The 17,220-nt window shown below is 42.3% G+C and overlaps 1 long non-coding RNA gene across 1 annotated transcript in view; it reads left to right on the forward strand.

Annotated features, from left to right (window-relative positions):
• The window catches only part of LOC125756312 (uncharacterized), a 31,010-nt gene extending 15,830 nt beyond the window's left edge, over window positions 1-15,180 (forward strand). The window contains exon 2 of the long non-coding RNA XR_007414359.1: window positions 12,593-15,180. This is a non-coding gene — a long non-coding RNA (uncharacterized LOC125756312). The remainder of the gene's footprint in view (window positions 1-12,592) is intronic.
• Window positions 15,181-17,220: the final 2,040 nt, after the last annotated feature.

Genomic DNA, 17,220 nt, shown 5'->3' on the forward strand with positions numbered 1-17,220 from the left:
ACCCACAACAGGCTTGTTATAGCATCGAAATTTGATGGCACCACCTCTCTAAAGGGAAGCTGAAATACTTTCTTAAAAAAATGACTTTGGACTGTGTAATCATAGTTTGATCCCTGCTGAATTCGAAAACCAGTGTTAAGAGTTCACAGAAGTGAACGCAAATTGCATTTTTCGTCAAAAAACAGCGGCTGCAGTCGCAGGGCTTCTTGAGATTCTGAGCGAAGGTGACGTCATCTTCGATGTGCGCGTCATCGGCAACATCAAAGCCTGGCCTTTGCGATCAGTTTCACCAACGCGCACAGCCGGAACTAGTCACGGAGGCCACAGTTGGAGATACGACAGTGCTTCACGGCTCCCCGACTATGACGCAGTTCCGGTTATTTCGTTTCCACGCCCACACTTTCGGCGGGTTCGCGTGGGCGTAGCAAGGCAAACTTTTCTTTCCCGTATTTTAATGCTCCTGCTCCCACAACACCGGAAAATATTATGCCATTGTCAACAATAATGTTGGTCCTCATTAACAACAAAGTTTTACTGAATTCTAAAACCACTTCAGCTTCACTTTAATGAATGATCGGGATTAACCCCGTGACAAACACCGGGGCAGCACGGTTCACCTTCACTGGTTAACTGTACGGAGTGCTTGGGCGTCAATTTTTTTTTTGTAATTTCACATTTGACTTGTAGTTCCGGAGCACTGTTGCTGTACCGAGCTACGTAGGATAATAATCCTTTCATGAGTATCAGTAATGCATCATTATGCATGCAGTAAAATGTTGTCAGAACATTTCATTCCTCTTTGTGATTCTTTACAGTGTTCTTTGCTGACCAGATGAACGTTCACTATGTCATAAGTTTAAAAAATAGTACTGGTGTGTGACCACAGCTTTACATTGTCAACTCCAAACCCTTTTTGCAAGCGATTCATTTGAACACACATAAAGGTATTACTTTTATACCAGTAGATGACTAACTGTGTGGGTGTGCCTCTTGCAGTAATAAGAGTCTCAATCGGGTATCTCCATATGCATGCCTCATGCGTCATGGCATTCTCATGAACTGGAAAGTGTTAATGCATGTACAGTAGAACCTTGTTATAACAAACACTGATATAGTGAAATATCGGTTATAGTGAATTAAATACGAGCTTTAGTTGGTCACACCTCATTTCAGTGACATTTATTTTTTTATAATAAAACCGAAAATGCGAGAGGTGCCACAGTATATGCTGCAGCAAACAAACATTTGGTTCACACGAGGCTCGATACCTGAAAGGTAGCACCAAGGCAAAAATAAATATTGAAACACAACCACATTTTTATAATTGTTGGAAAAACTTGCAGACATTTTGGTCATACAGTGCAAAAAAAAAAAGTGCATTCTACAGCTTGCGTAGAGTGTACTAGAACAGGGGAGTGCTCGGAACGAGCTTCCAAAAGTGAAGCCCAAACAGGGTCAATCCGCTTGTAGTACTGCGATCGGTAGTCTACAATATGTCGTCATTTAAGAGTTGCGCGTGGCTCCGCCGAAGTGGTGCAGGGTAGAATGCCCGCTTATCACTCAAAAGGGCCGGGTTCGAATCGCAGTTGTAGACGGTGGATTCTTATTCTTACTGTCACTTTTTATAGCTGTATTGGTTTTCTTTTGTATCTTAAAACTAGATTCAGTTGCTACGTGTTGGTTCAAAAAGTAACGCAAACTGGGAAGTAAAATAGAAGAAATTTGACAGTGAGTGCAGTTATTTGCATCGCCACCGCCCGGGATTGAACAAAAACTTAAAGTATAGCTTCCGAGATTTTAGCAAATACGTGACTCGAAACGAGATTTCACATTTTACGTTACTTTTTTGTAGCAATACGTAGCGACAAGCTAGTTTTAAGAAACAAAGGAAAACCATTACAGCTATAACAAGTGACCCTAGAAATAAAAACCCACCATCTATAGCTGCGATTTGAACCCGGACCTTTTTAGTGGGAAGCGGGCATTCTACCCCTACACCACTTTGGCGGAGCCGCGCGCAACTCCAAAACAACGACACATTGCGGACTACCGATCGCAGCGCCGCAGGTGGATTGACCCTGTTTGGGCTTCACCTTCTGTACATTAGTGCTGTGGCCGTTCCGAGCATTTTCCTTTTCTAGTACACTCTAGCTTGTGCCAACATGTGAACCAAATAGTCTGTTTGCCCCGCCACGGTAGTCTAGTGGTTATGGCGCTCGACCGCTGACCCGAAGGTCGCGGGATCGAATCCCGGCCCCGGTGGCTGCATTTTCGATGGAGGTGAAAATGTTGGAGGCCCGTGTACTTACATTTAGGTGCACCTTAAAGAGTCCCAGGTGGTCGAAATTTCCAGAGCCCTCCACTACGGCGTCTCTCATAATCATATCCTGGTTTTGGGACGTTAAAGCCCAGATATCATTATTATTATTATCAAATAGTCTGTTTCAAGCATACAATAATGCGTTTTTGTTTGTAGCAATTTTACGTAAGCCAGATTGCAAATTGGTTATAGCTGATCTTTATCTCCATGGTTAGAACGAGTATCTCATATAACAAACTAATTTATTGTCGCGATGCTATTTCGTTACGACGAGGTTTGTTTGCACAAATTAATGTAAGGGCACTGCATGCAATATCTTATTATTCATTTAGTGGTTCACATAAAGTCCAAGTGCGATAATATCCTATAACAAACACCTCCTGCTCGGTATGCTGTGGGATCTCGAAGGAAAGCATTCAAGAGAGCATGCCGCCATCACGAACCTGAAGAGTGGGGGAGGAGGAAATGGAGAGTTGTGCGCTGCATGAATGTAGGAAAGCTATAAGCGCAGTTCCGTAGGGGAGCGAGAAGACAAACACATGCTTTTGCGGATGACGCTTAAGCTAAGGATGCATCGCCTTCGAACTGTCTCTACCCACAACAACAAAGGACATAAGACGCAGTGCCGGCACCCTACTTTGCAAGTAATCATTGGTGGTTACGAAGAATACAGGAGCTAAGATTGCTGGCCGCGTTATGTGTGCTTTCTCCGCAGTCCTAATCTCTGCGCGCCTGATGGTGGTGCTTGCGATGTCACAGAGCAGCGAGTGGCGATGCTGTCTGTTTGCTCAATTCTGTTTGCATTGTTCCTCATGGCTGCATTGTGAAAGCTGGTGTTTGCAGTCATCGAGTGATACGCATGTTTGCTTGTACACGCGTGACACTGCTTGTTAATTTAATTAGTATGGATACGTCTATTGCCACGTATTGGGCTGCTAAAACAACAAGCCTCACTTTGTATGTAGTAGCATTCTAATGAGTTGCTATGTTTATCAGCACTTGCTTCGCCTTTCGAGCAGAGTTATGACTTCTTGTGTGCTTTTGTGTGTTAAAATTAAGGTTTCTTCACAGGATAATTTAGCAGAACCTAACAAGTTGTTTCATTGTATTAGGACTTAGATGTTGCGACCCACGTTGAATGGTGCACGGTCTTTTCTTTTGACAGTGGGATTACAGCAAGTCATAGTGTCCGTGGTTATGTGATATTATTTTGTACTGGTATTACATTTGAGATCACTCATTCACTAAGTTCACTTTCTGAGGAATTACATATGTCTTCGGTCAATACCAACTGTTAAATATCTCACTAGCGCATTTATTGACTGCTGTCTGTATTAACATTCTTGAAAATTGGATACTACATGTCCACTAGAAAAGCTTATTGTATGTGGTTGTATGTGAAACGTTAAGAGGTTGTCTTTTTCACTTTTGGCTTACACTTGTATTGTGACTATGTTTTGTACTTGTAGGCTTTTCTGCAGCTCTTTCTTTTTATTGCCTTTTATTATTATGCTTTATATTTCTTGTATTCCTCTTGCATATAGCCATTTTGTTGCATCCGTTTAGCATTTAACCATTTGTCACTTGATGTAAGTATGTTTTTCTAGTCTCAATAAATTACTCTGTTTTGTTATTATTATTCATTTTTTGTATTTCGGTGATCACGCTAATAGTATTCTAATAACAAGCGCCTTATTTTGTTCGATATTCCCACGTTAGTTTGGTGATGGCATTGATATGCTTATTTATACTTGCCATTGAATGCATTTGTGCTGAAGGAATTTCATAAGTAATAATCATTACTGTGGCGAGCTACATAGGATAATAATTCTTTCAATATTTTCACTACAGCGTAATTATGCATGCGGTAAAATGTACTCGGAACAGTTCATTCCTCCTATGATTCTTTACATTGTTCTTAGCTTGTCATAAGTTTAATGGAAACCCATGTATTCGTACTAGTGAGCAACCACAGCTTTACATTGTCAACTCTGAAACCTTTTGGCAAGCCACTCACATGAACACATATGAAGATAGCACTTTTGTACCAATAAATTGCCAACTGTGTGGGTGTGCTTCACGGGATGATTTAGCACAACCTAACAAGTTGTTTTGTTGCACTAGAACTTGGTGTTGCCACCCACATTGAATGCTGTAAGTCCTTTTTTTTTCTTTTTTTTTTTTGAAATTGCAGCAAATCATAGTGTCTATGATTATGTCATGGTATAAATTTGTACTGGTATTACATTTAAGAGCACTCATTCATTAACTTCACTTTCTATGGACTCATGTCTGTACTTGGCCAATAGTAACTGTTAGATATCTCACTAGCATATTTATTGACTGCACTCTGTGTTAACATTCTTGGAAACCAGATATTTACATGTGCTCTAGAAAATCTCATTGTATGTACCTTTTTCGCAAGTGTCAATATAATGAGTGTTAGAAGAGTGTGAGCGTGGATGCCATACATTGTGGGAGTGAAGCACCATTTCCAACTTTACATACGAGACCATTAACAATGTACGTACACAAATGCAAGTATGTATGCATACCTGCCAAGTCTCCCGGAATACCCGGGAGACTCCCGGATTTTGAACGTTTCTCCCGGTTGTTCGGGTCATAGGAAAATCTCCCGGAAATCCAGTTTTGCCCCGCGCGTCCTGTGCTTTGTCTGGCCACATAAGCAAAGTTGTCTGGCCACGTAATAGAAAGGATTCTTCTTCTTTTTATTGCGATACAAATTATATGGACAGTCTCGACGCTTTTTTGCTGTCGCCGTCATGTCATTCCGGTCTGAAGTCCAAATTGATAAGATCCCCCCCGCGCATTGTATGTTCTACCGCGCGTAAACGTGCGCGAGCGGGGGCGACGAACACGGCTGAAGCAGAGTTCAAACAAGACGGCCCATCGCTCGGAAGGTGCATGCAATAACATCACCCTGCTCGGAAGGCCTGCCGTCGAAGCAGACAAGAAATGCCCCGCCTGTCTTTACCGAGCCTGACGCGAAGACGCGACAGAGAGGGGGGAAGTGTCGCGTCGCGCCGCGCGTGGAGCAACTTTGAATCTAAGGGCGCGGTGGCGATCACTGGCACGCGCGCTATCTCGAAAGCCATCACAGCGGGCGGCTCGTATTCTACGTGCTGTGCTCTCAACGCGAAGTGACTTTGCGGGGAGCATCTCCCCCTGGAGCGGCCGTATTCTCCTACACCAGCGTTTTGTAGTTACGCGAGATTGGATGCAAAACAGTTAGCTGCCAGCCTCACTTCGTGTAACATTACAATTTGTTGCTATCGCATTCATTGCTTCGCCCTTGCGGTGAAACTGTGACTTTTTTTTTTATCTCGCCTTCAAAATTTTGTGTCACTACTGCTTTAAGTGGAGAGCCCAGCACTTATAAGTGTAGCCGTTACCGATGTCTGTCGACTCAACAGACATCGGACTCTACAGTGTCGAGATAGCGCGTTCGCCAGCGCTCGCAACCGTCCCCGTCTCAACGGCGCCCCTTATGATCCCTTCCCAGACGAAATAACTGGTATGCAAGCGACAACAGGCCTCGCACGCGGAGCGATGTTATCGCATGTGCCCTTCGCGCAACGGTGACGGCCGGGTCGTTTCATCTCTGCTTCAACCGCGTTTGTCCCTAGCACTAGCGCGCTTTCACTCGCACGTAAAATAGACGATGCGTAAGCGATGCTATCGGTTTGGACTCTGTACAGATCAGCGGCGACCGCAAAATCCCGTTGACAGTGTCCATATAATTGCTATCCCCCTGCGATCGGCATACATTACACACACCCCCCCCGTTGAGTAGATCTCCCGTATTCCGTTTCTCCAAACTTGGCAGGTATGTGTATGTCATCATGTTACTTCAATCTTTTTCTTCTGCATTGGTCATTACTTCCATATTTGTAATTGGAATAGACGTTGCCAATCCTATACTAGGATTTCGTCCTTAACTATACTCCTTTGGTAAAGAAGACATTGGAATGCTGTCATATTGCTTCAGGCATACTTAACAATTGTGTTATTTCTCACTCTTCAAATGTGAGTGAATGAGATGGTAAAAATTTACCCTTTTAATTGTGCGATGTTAATTTTTGTTAGGGTCAACAACGTTCTTAGATCTCTTACGTCTGTGTTAATGGTGCATTTTGTAGTGTTACTTCGTGAACGTCAACATGGTGTCTTTTCACTGTAGGCTCACACTAGTATTGCGACTATGTTCTGTACTTTTAGTCTTTTCTGCGGTTCTTTTCGTCATTTCCTGTTGTAATTACGTGTTAGCTTTCTCATATTCCTACGGCATACTAGCACTTTGTTGCATCCAGTAATTAAGAATTTAACCACTTGTCACTTGATGTAAGTATGTTTTATCACGCTCAATAAATTACTCTGTTTTGTGACTATTATTCATTTTTGGTATTTCAATGCTCGCACTGAAAGTATCCAAGTAATAAGCACTTTATTTTTCCCAGTATTGTGATGTAAGTTTGCTGAATGCACTTATATGTTTAATTTTTTGCCATTCAATGCATTTGCGCTGAAGGAAAGTTGTCACTAATAATCATTATTGTGGAAATGTGTTGATCTGTCTAGGTTTTCTTTAACGCTCATAATTAACCGTGTTCTACTCACTCTGTCAGTACCAGAGCATTAGATGTGCTGTCTTAAAGCAATCAGGTATGCATACCTGCCAAGTCTCCCGAATTACCCGGGAGACTCCCGGTTGTACGGGCCATAGGAAAATCTCCCGGAAGTCCAGTTTTGCCCCGCGCGTCCAGTGCATTGCGCGCTCCGTGCGTCACGGTGACGCGAGGTGGGACGTTTCGCGTACAGATGCACTACACGCAATTTAAAAATTGGTCCTAAATGTGTTATAGGTTATATCAGCCGTTAATATTTCGTAGATGATGCGTTTATGTACACACAAATCTATCCCACAAGTTATCTCGCCTTCAAAATTTTGTGTCACTACTGCTTTAAGTGGAGAGCCCAGCACTTAAAAGGGTAGCCGTTACCGATGTCTGTCGAGATAGCGTGTTCGCCAGCGCTTGCAACCGTCCCCGTCCCAACGGCGCCTATTATGGTCCCTTGCCCGACGAAATAACTGGTAAGCAAGCGACGACAGGCCTCGCACGCGGAGCGATGTTATCGCATGTGCCCTTCGCGCGACGGTGACAGCCGGGTCGTTTCATCTCTGCTTCAACCGCGTTCGTCCCTAGCGCTAGCGCGAATTTACTCGCACGTGAAACATACGATGCGTAAGCGATTTTATCGGTTTGGACTCGGTACAGATCAGCGGCGACAGCAAAATCCTGCTGACAGTGTCCATATAATTGCTATCGCAGTACCCCCCCCCCCCCGCCCCCGCCGTTGAGTAGATCTCCCGGATTCCGTATCTCCAAACTTGGCAGGTATGGGTATGTGTATGATTGTGCTCCAAAAACCTATAAAACCAATACCAAGAATTTTAATGGAATCTGCATAATTTGTCTTAGTGTAGGCTATTTTAAGGCAGAACAATTACTATAGTAATGCTACGTGTGGTGTGCATAAAGTATTAAGGTTGCAACCTGTATAGTGTTAACCTCAGTTGAAATGTGTGTTCTTTGTCTTGCTTTATTATATCATTTGCCGTTTGTTTAAAGCGCGATGACCGCCTGGTTGGTTGGTATTCTTGGTAATGCACTGTGGGGTCACCTAATAGAATCAGGTCAAAGAATTCAGCACAAGCTTTGCTGCTTTGATCTTTACATGAGAATTCAAGGTATTGCGCCAAGAAAGCTCCCGCTGTAAGAAACCGGGAGAGAATTGGGACATCCCGCAGGGGCGCCCGCAGTCTGCAGGCGTTTGGTGCGTTGCGACACCACGGACCCGAGCACGTGGGGGTCTGGCATCCCCATGTCTATCTTTGTATGGCTGGACATTGTCCAAGCTCATCAAAAGAAATCCTTACAGCTTGGTTGGTGCTTTAAATTGGGACCCTTAAGGTGCCCCTCACCAGGCCACATAACAAATTATAGTTATGCAAGTTGTTACGTGCCCAAAAGAGAGCATTCACGTGCTGTGGTGGGCTAGTTGTTATGGTGCTTCCCTGCTGACCCGCAGGTCGTGGGATGGAATCACAGTGGCGGCGGCCGCATTTTGACGGAGGCGAAATGCAAGAGGCCCGTGCGCTTAGATTTAGCCCTCCACTATGGCGTCTCTCACAAGCATACAGTGGTTTTGGGACGCAAAACACAATTATTGGATATTCTAATAGAGAGCATTCTACCGCAAGAATTTTTTTAATTACTTCATTACAAGCAGATACAAAGAATGTTTTAAAGGGACGTGCAAACATGATGTGAGGGTGCGAGCTTCTCACCTTTTCCACTTGCCCTGTCTAGCCTTTGCAAGCTAATCTCCTTCCCGGCGTTCTCCCATACTGGAGCTGGAGAATTGTGTGATGCGCACACATCAGCTCGTCACGCACACGTCATGTCAGTGACATACGCCATCCTTCCTTCTTTGCAGTTTATGCTGCTCTCTTTGGTGTGCAGCGCAGCACTTTTAACTACGTAGTGCACTCGGTGTTATGTATGTCATTGCCCCATTTTGGAGCAGGGCACTTGCAAGGAGATGAGCAGACAACATTCAACTTGAAATTTTAGCTTTTTCGGCAACGTGTCACGACGTAACTCTTGGCAGACACCATCGTGAGCGCACAATGTAAGCATTGCACTTGTCAGCTCAAGATGGCCAGATCTGATGAGGGGCCCTTTAAGGCAAAGGTTAGGGAAAGTGAACCACTCCACCTTCTGGTTGTTCGCACAACTGTCAGATTTGCTGCAGTGTTTACAAATGTTGCAAAGATTTGCAGCATACACTCCTAATATTTTCTTGTAGCATGGATACTACACCTTCAAGTCCAAGCCAGAGCCCACAGAATATTTGTCTTAAAGGGCTGCTGAACAAAGAATGTTTCACTTCATCCATGTATTAGCGTAGATAATTTGGAGGTGCTCCTTCTGTGACACCATTCCTTATGGGACTAAGTTCTGCTAGGAAATGTCAATTTAGCTGTTCGATTATCCCTTAAAGGATTGTCACTTGTAGAACTTCTGTGCCTGTGGATAACTTAGCTACTGTTGGCAGACCATAATTTATCGCAAACTGTCACTCACAGCAGCTGCACTGGCCGATTCCTGTTGTAGAGATGAGCAGATTTAATTGGTCCAGATGTTCAGATGCCCTCAATTTATGTAAAGCGCATGTTATTCTTTTGTGCTGAAGGCCAAACAACTCTTTTATTTGCAGCAAATTTAGAAGCAGATAAAGATTCTAGAGGTTGACGGTTCTAAATGAAAGTTTCTTTCATTCTGGACAATCCAATGACGCAAGGCTGTTGTTAAAAGCAAAGTGAGTGCTAGGGTATCTGATCAAAGTCCAGAGCAACATACAGTTCCACAGCCAGCTGTCGGAAGTTTCAAGTTATCTTTTCTTGGGTAAATGCAATACAGTGGCAGACATGTAATATTGTTAAAGGGGCCCTGCAACATGTGTGCCGTGTTTGTTATAATCAGAAGCACAGCCCACAAATGCACTAAGTAAAGTTGATTGATGGTTGGAAATAATGACACTCGCTCATTTAGATGTCACTCGCTCATTTAGAAAGTACGGCAGTAGCACTCTTCTGCATTTTGGTTTTGCCAGCGAGATCTGTGAGATTTCATCACTCTGCTAAAATTACCAGCAGTCACCTGTTGTAAATCTCGGAGCACCAATGGACTCTTTGCAGGAAGGGCTCGATGTCTTCCATTTGATCCGACTGTCTGTCTCCACTAATTAAAATGTTACTCAAATTCATTTCTTTATTTGCTGTCATAATTATGTCTCACGTCATCTTAAGATGTCTGTCAAATATCTCAGTTCCGTTAATTTAGAGGATTTTGAGACACATGTTTCTTGAAACACCTAGTGTAGTAGCAATATTGGTAGACCTGATGATTTTGCTTGTGATTTTGTTCACTGCTGATAACAGTTTGTTTGCCTCTTTTTTTTTTTTCCCCTAGGAACATTGTAAGGAAACATCAGACTCTCAGGTCACTGTTGAACGGAGAACATCATGTGAACTCCTACTGTCTACCTTTCATTGAATATGTCATTTTAGTTTTTGTTAATGGCTGTGTTTTGTAATTATCTCACATATTTGCAACTCATGCTTTCTGTGGTTTGCTCAGTACACAATATGATTTCATCTTTTTCCGTGATGCTCATGTGTTTGGTTTCTTTAGTGAGTAGCATATTCATTTACTGGAGCCTCCTTAGTACAGTGCTGTTGTTTAGGTGCTCCAAGAGAGTATAGCACTTTGCAGGTTAAAGTTCATGAGTTGTAAGTAGTATTATGAATGCTCTTGTTTCGAAGGAAGGAAATTGATGAAATATGATGTTTGATTTTGCAAAATATTTCTGAAATATGTTTTCTCTATCTGGTAGAGGGCGTTATTGTTAGGTTTTTAGATTTATTTTTATTTCGAGCCTTTTATTATAATGTGTTCATATACTTTTACCAGAATAGCAGCTGCTTACAGTCCGTGAAAGCAATTCTACAATTCGTAAAGCTCTGCACATGCTTGGATTCCTTCTGGTGTACTGGTAACACAATAACGTGAAAAGGGTACAAACTAAAAACCTCTAACAGCATGGTCGTATCTGTTGCCCTTGAAAATACGAATTTTCTTGGTGTTTTAATTATAGTGCTAAAAAATAATGAGTTCTACCTTAGTTGTTCTACTTCACCTTGTTCAATGTGGCATACTGTCTGGTATACTGTTTTTTTACTGCATGCTTATGCATTTAAAGGTATGTCAAAGGATAAGACATTGTAGCAAGACTGTAGAAGGCAATAGATTATGTTGAGTGTATTTTCTTAGTAGCAATGTGTTTCGCTAGCTTGGTCTTTTGGTAATTGCACATCGACCAATTGTAGGATGTTGGTTAACCAGTTGTGTCTTGTCTGAAACGGCCTTGAAGTCTTGTTCAGTGAAGAATTAGTGTCAGTTAACATCAGTCTCATCTCATTTCCAAATTGCGGCTACAGTGGCTGCATTCTTGTGAAAGTAAAATGTGAGAACAATAGTGTGCTTAAAATTCCGTACACGCGAAAGAACCCTAGGTGGTTTAAATTAACCCAGCTTTCCCCGTACATCATTATTCATAATCATAGAGTGCTGTTGCCATGTAAAACCCTAGAATTTTAAGTTTATTTGCTTTTGAAAAGAAAGACAGCGTTTGACTGACCCGTCTTCTTTTCTTTGTGCAGCTTCAACGTCTTTCGGCCATACCACAACTACGCATGCTAAGAAGTCACCTGGGGAACGCCGTCACCACTGTAACTTGTGTGACTATGGGACTGACAATGCATCCCACATTAAACAACACATGAGGGTTCATACAAGCGAGCGGCCATTTAAATGCCACTTGTGCCCAGAGAGCTTCAAAGCAAAGACCACGTTGGATGTCCACGTGCGCAACCACACGGGCAAGCGACCATTTAAGTGCCCTTCATGTGCTCAAAGCTTCGCAGCTATGTCAACATTGAAGAAGCACATTCGCACGCACACGGGTGAGCGGCCGTATAAATGCCCTTCGTGCCCGCAAACTTTCTCGAGCAACAATACATTGATGAAGCACCTGCGCATCCACACAGGCGAGCGGCCGTATGAATGCCACCTGTGCCCCCAGAATTTCTCCAGAAAGTACAGATTGGATGACCACTTGCGCATCCACAGGGGTGAGAGGCCATTTAAGTGTCCTTCATGCGCTCAAAGCTTCCCAGCTATGTCAACATTGAACAGGCACATTCGCACGCACACGGGGGAGCGGCCGTATAAATGCCCTTTGTGCCCGCAAACTTTCTCGAGAAACAACACATTGAAGAAGCACCTGCGCATCCACACAGGTGAGCGGGCGTATGAATGCCACCTGTGCCCCCTGAATTTCTCCAGAAAGTACACATTGGATGACCACTTGCGCATCCACAGGGGTGAGAGGCCATATAAATGCCCGTCGTGCCCCCGAAGCTTTTCACGAAAGATTGTGCTGAAGGAGCACGTGGACATCCACACAGACGAGCGGCGATATCAATGCCCTTCATGCCCCCGGGCATTTAAGCAGAGACAGGGCCTCACAAGACACATGCATAAGCATGCACTACAGTGACCATTTAAGTGTAAGTTCTGCTGTCAGAGCTTCTTAAGTTGAAGCTTTTTAATGGCTAAGCGAAAGGTAAATCCGGCAGTCCTCTGCACACAGGAAACTCCTGTCGCGTATGTGCCAGGAAAATTAGGCAAGCCCCACTACTTGCCACTGGTCCACTAAAAATGAAGAGATCATCTGCGGGCAAAACCGTATGCGCCACAGAAATTGGGCGAATCACACTACTCATCGCTAAAGATGAAGAGAATGTACATGCAACACACACCAATTAATATTTATGGACAGTCTTTAATTGAGAAAGACCTTATTGATTGATCGGGATCAAGCCAGTGATAAACACCGGGGCAGCATGGTTCACCTTCACTGGTTAACTGTACTGAGTGCTTGGGTGTCGATTTTTTTTTTTTTTGTAATTTCACATTTGACTTAGTTCCGGAGCACTGTTACTGTGCCAAGCTACGTAGGATAATGACCCTTTCATTAGTTTCACTAGAGAATCATTATACATGCGGTAAAATGTAGTCACAACATTTCATTCCTCTTCATGATTCTTTAGAGTGTTCTTTGCTGACCAGATGAACGTTTGCTATGTCATAAGTTTAAAACTGGTACTGGTGTGTGACCACAGCTTTACATTGTCAACTCCAAACTCTTTTTGCAAGCCTCTCATTTGAACACACATAAAGGTATTACTTTTATACCAGTAGATGACTAATTCTGTGGGTGTGCCTTTTGCAGTAAGAGTCTCAATCGGGTGTCTTCATATGCATGCCTCATGCGTCATGGCATTCTCATGAACTGGAAAGCGTTAAATCATGTACAGTAGAACCTTATTATAACAAACACTGATATAGTGAAATATCGGTTATAGTGAATTAAATACGAGCTTTAGTTGGTCACACCTCATTTCAGTGAGATTTATTTTTATAAAATAAAACCAAAAATGCGAGAGGCGCCGCAGTATAGGCTGCAGCAAACAAACATTTGGTTCACACAAGGCTCGATACCTGAAAGGTAGCACCAAGACAAAAATAAATATTGAAACACAACCATATTTTTATAATTGTTGGAAAAACTTGCAGAAATTTTGGTCATACAGCGGAAAAAAAAAGTGCATTCGACAGCTTGCACCAACGTGTGAACCAATTATAGTCTGTTTCAAGCCTAAAATAATGCGTTATTGTATGTAGCATTTTTACATTAGCCAGATTGCCAATTTGTTGTAGCCAATTTTTATCTCCTTGGTTAGAAGGAGTATCTCGTATAACGAACTAACTTATTGTTGCGATGCTATTTCGTTATGACGAGGTTTGATCGTACGAATTAATATAAGGGCTGTGCATGCAAAATCTCATAATTCATGTAGTGGTTCACGTAAAGTAGAAGTGCGATAATATCCTGTAACGCCCTGCACTCGGCATGCTGCGGGATCTCAAAGAAAAGTTTTCAAGAGAGCATGCCGCCATCACGCACCTGCAGAGTGTAGGAGGAGGAAATGGAGAGTAGTGCGCTGCATGAATGTATGAAAGCTATAAGCGCAGTTGCGTAGGGGAGCGAGAAGACAAACACATGCTTTTGCGCATGAAGCTGAAGCTAAGGATCCATCACCTTCGAACTGTCTCTACCCACAACAACAACAGGCATAAGACGCAGCGCCGGGACTCTACCTTGCAAGTAATCATTGGTGGTTCCGAAGAATACGCAAGCTAGGATTAAGATATCTGGCCACTTCATGTGCGCTTTCTTCGCAGCGCGCCTGATGGTGGTGCTTGCGACGTCGCAGAGCAGCGAGTGGCGATGCTGTCTGTTTGCTCGATTCTCTTTGCATTGTTCCTCATGGCTGCATTGTGAAAGCTTTTGTTTGCATTCGTTGAGTGACATGCCTGTTTGCTCTTGCACGCGTAACACCGCTTGTTAATTTATTAGTACGGATACTTCTACTGCCCTGTATTTGGCCGCTAAAACTAGAAGCCTCGCTTTGTATGTAGCATTCTAATGAGTGGCTATGTTTATCAGCTCTTGCTTCGCCTTTCGATTAGAGTTATGACTTCTTGTGCACTCTTGTGTGTTGAACATTAAGCTGGCTTCACAGGATGATTTATCAAAACCTAACAAGTTGTTCCATTGTATTAGGGCTTAGGTGTTACGGGCCACGTTGAACGCTGCATGGTCTTTTCTTTTGACAGTGACATTACGGCAAGTCATTGTGTCTGTGGTTATGAGATATTATTTTGTACGGGTATTACATTTGAGATCACTCATTCACTAAGTTCACTTTCTGAGGAATTACATGTGTCTTCGGTCAATACCAACTGTTAGATATCTCACTAGCACATTTATTGACTGCTGTCTGTATAACATTCTTGAAAATTGGGTATTTACATGTCCACTAGAAAAGCTTATTGTATGTGGTTGTATGTGAAACGTTAAGAGGTTGTCTTTTTCACTTTTGGCTTACACTTGTATTGTGACTATGTTTTGTACTTGTAGGCTTTTCTGCAGCTCTTTTTCTTTATTGCCTATTTTTATTATGCTTTATATTTCTTGTATTCCTCCTGCATGTAATCATTTTGTTGCATCCGTTTAGCATTTAACCATTTGTCACTTGTATGTTTTTCTAAGCCCAATAAATTACTCTGTTCTGTTATTATTATTCATTTTTTGTATTTCAGTGATCACGCTAATAGTATTCTAATAACAAGCGCCTTATTTTGCTCGATATTCCCACGTTAGTTGGGTGATCGCATTGATATGCTTATTTATACTTACCATTGAATGCATTTGTGCAGAAGTAATTTCATAAGTAATAATCATTACTGTGGCGAGCTACATAGGATAATAATCCCTTCATTATTTTTACTACAGCATAATTATGCATGCGGTAAAATGTACTTGGAACAGTTCATTCCTCCTCGTGATTCTTTACATTGTTCTTAGCTGACCAGATGAATGTTCGCTATGTCATAAGTTTGATGAAAAACCATGTATTCGTACTAGTGAGCAACCGCAGCTTTACATTGTCAACTCTGAACCCTTTTGGCAAGCCACTCGCGTGAACACACATGAAGATAGCACTCCAACTGTGTGGATGTGCATTTTTTAATAATGAGAGTCTTAATCAGGTTTCTGCATATGCATGCCTCATGCTTTATGGCATTCTGGTGAACTGGAAAGTGTTAGTTGAAGTACAGTTGAACCTTGTTATAACGAACACTCACATAGCGAAATATCGGTTACAGTGAATTAAATACGAGCTTTAGTTGGTCACACCTCATTTAAGTGACACTTATTTTTATAATGTAACCGAGAATGGGAGAGGCACCACAGCATCGGCTGGAGCGAACATGCGAAGAAACATTTTAGTTGACACAAGGCTCGATACCCGAAAGGTAGCATCAAGGTAAAAATAAATATTGAAACACAACCACGTTTTTATAATCGTTTCAAAAACTTGTGGAAATATCAGTCATCCAGCGCAAAAAAAAAAGCGCATTTGACTGCTTGCGCCAACGTGTGAACCGAAGATTCAATTTCCACTAGGAGACAGGCAAGGATTACCGTGTTTATAGTTGGTTTGAAGCCTAGAATAATGCATTTTTGTAGTAGCATGTTTACATGAGCCAGATTGCAGATTTCTTATTCCTAATTTTTATCTCTATGGTTAGAACAAATATCGCGTATAACAAACTAACATAGGGTCGCGTCACTGGTTCGTTATGAAGAATTTTGATTGTACAAATAATATAAGGACACTGCTTGCAGAATCTCGGAATTTGTGGAGCGATTCAAGTAATGTCGAAGTGCGGTAATATCCTATAATGACCCGCACTCGGTATGCTGCGGGATCTCGAAGAAAAGCGTGCAAGAGAGCATGCCGCCATCATGCACCTGAAGAGTGGGGGAGGAGAAAATGGAGGGGAGTGCGTCGTATGAATGTAGGAAAGCTCTAAGTGCACTTGCTTAGGGGTGCGAGTAGACAGATACATGCTTTTACGAATGAAGCTGTAGCTAAGGGTGCAAGGGTGCATCATCTTGAAACTTTCTCTACCCACAACAACACCGACGTTCCTATGGCATACAAGCATTTTGTTGCATCCAATAAACAAGAATTTAACCACTTGTCACTTGGTGTAAGTATGTTTTATCACGCTCAATAAATTACTGTTTTGTGACTATTATTCCTTTTTGGTATTTCAATGTTTGCGCTAAAAGTATTCGAGTAATAAGCACTTTATTTTTCTCTGTATTGCGATGTAAGTTTGCTGATTGCACTATGCTTAATTGTTTTGCCATTGAACGCAGTTGCGCTGAAGGAATTTTATGACTAACGCTCATTATTGTGGAAATGTGGTGATCCGTCTAGGTTTTCTTTAACGCTCATAATTAACCGTGATCTACGTACTGTGTCTGTACCAAAGCATTACATGTGCTGTCTTAAAGCAATCAGGCATGTGTATGATTGCGCTTCATAAACCTATAAAACCAATATAAAGAATTTTAATGGAATCTGCACCATTTGACTTAGTGTAGGCCATTTTAAGGCAAAACAATTACTGTGGTTATTTTACGTGTATTGTTCATGAAGTATCAATGTTGCAACCTGTATAACGTTAACTTCACTTGAAATCTGGGCTCTTTGTTTTCTTTTATACCATCATCGGCCATTTGTTTAAAGTGCGATGATAGCCTAGTTGGTT

Source organism: Rhipicephalus sanguineus, chromosome 11 (genome assembly GCF_013339695.2).
Source record: "Rhipicephalus sanguineus isolate Rsan-2018 chromosome 11, BIME_Rsan_1.4, whole genome shotgun sequence".
Lineage (NCBI taxonomy): Eukaryota > Metazoa > Arthropoda > Arachnida > Ixodida > Ixodidae > Rhipicephalus > Rhipicephalus sanguineus.